This window comes from Rhagoletis pomonella, unplaced genomic scaffold (assembly GCF_013731165.1).
Source record: "Rhagoletis pomonella isolate Grant_MI unplaced genomic scaffold, Rhpom_1.0 Rhpom_scaffold_00006, whole genome shotgun sequence".
Taxonomy (NCBI): domain Eukaryota; kingdom Metazoa; phylum Arthropoda; class Insecta; order Diptera; family Tephritidae; genus Rhagoletis; species Rhagoletis pomonella.
In genome coordinates, this window is record NW_023458560.1 from 6,347,640 (window position 1) to 6,349,227 (window position 1,588).

General features: G+C 29.5%; 1 protein-coding gene and 1 long non-coding RNA gene across 4 annotated transcripts in view; one reads left to right on the top strand and one right to left on the bottom strand.

The window, feature by feature from the left end:
• Positions 1 to 1,588, top strand: part of LOC118740338 (ATP-binding cassette sub-family G member 4) — a 559,608-nt gene that overhangs the window by 350,117 nt on the left and 207,903 nt on the right. The gene's annotated exons all lie outside the window — the stretch shown is intronic.
• LOC118740343 overlaps positions 711 to 1,588 on the bottom strand; it is a 13,898-nt gene continuing 13,020 nt past the window's right edge. Inside the window, exon 3 of the long non-coding RNA XR_004993118.1 lies at positions 711 to 721. This is a non-coding gene — a long non-coding RNA (uncharacterized LOC118740343). The remainder of the gene's footprint in view (positions 722 to 1,588) is intronic.

A 1,588-nucleotide genomic window follows, 5' to 3' on the forward strand; every position in this document is an offset into this window, starting at 1 on the left:
CGAAGTCAAATAAAACAGGGCATGTATAAATCGGTTTGTACTTGGTACAAGTCTGGTAATTTTCGAACTAGTTCGGTTTCTGTCAGGAAATTCTAGTTGTAAACTAGTATTATTCCTGACTAGTTTGGGATTTCACTGCAGGGAAACTGTACTTTTCGACTGTAAATTGTATCGACTTTTTAATTTGCTCATATGCATGCATGCATCATAGATTCCCTTCAAGACCAATGCTTTGATGGTATTCACGGGAAAGTTTATGTAGGTACATTTACATATTTTACACTTTTAACATAAATGTCAAGGCAGATGTTTTAAGATACACTTCTTAACAAACAAATTTTTTAAAGTTATTATCAATGGATAAAAGAGACATCTTCTTTGAATTCAGTACTAAAACTTGACATTTCAGTGCTTATGAAAACTTTATACGTGTTAACTAGATTCGCCATTTATCTTAAAATTATATAATTTTAATTACTTGATTATAAAAATGCAGTTTACACTTTAACAAAACCCGTATAAATCCAAAGTTTAATATTTGCGCAACATTTAAAAAATCAACAAGCTTTCGTTAAGCTTTTTAATTAGATTTCCTAGAAATACATATTTTCAGTTTGCAGTTTTGTAGCCCGATCCATTCCAATAAAGCGTAAGTTTAAAATACATAGCTGCGACTTATCGCTGATTTTTAATATTTATTTATTTTTTGATGAAGGCGTTGCTCATTTTCCTCATTAAAAAAAACGTCAAACATACTTAGATAATATAGAAGAAAATTACCAACATCGTCAAAAATCTGCCATACATCAACTGTAAAGCTACTTTAAATTTGCACTTTATTAGACTAAAATTAAAATGAGCTAAAAATTGCAAAATATTAAGAGATAAAATTGAAATAGAATGTTCGAAATTTTTACGAAAGTTTGTCGATTTTTTTATGTTGTTCAAAGCTTAAACTTATTTTCATTTAGTGTTTGTTAAGGAATAAACTATATTTTTATAAACAAATAATTCAAATTAATATATAATAAAATAAATATTCAAATCTAGTCAATATGTGAGTGTCGTAAAGTTATGATATTTAATAACATCTCTTTCCTAATTAACGATGACACTGTTTCTATATGAAGCTGATTTCGACATTTTGTTTTAATAAAATTTAGTATCGAAATTATTCTTTCAAAACTTGCCTAGGAATGTGATATAATGGTTCGTTCAAAACCTTTTTTCAAAACTTATAAAGACAACAAGTAAGAAAGTCTAAGTTCGGGCGGAGCCGAACATTAAATACCCGGCGCAAGTATTAAATATATATATTCCACCTTTCCGAAAGCTACCGCTAGATGGTAAGCCGGGCTGTATCAATTTTGAGTAAATTAGCGTCCTTAAATTTCGAAATATTCCAGTTTCAAGCATTTCGGAAATTTACCGTTGTATGAAAAGCGGCCGTAATTTTAGTCCGATATACATATATGTGATCATAAGTGGGCGGTGCCACGCCCATTTTCCAAAATTTTACCACAAACGTATTTCTTGGTATTGAATTGTTGCAAGCATCAATTTTGAGTAAATTAGCTTTAATATTTAC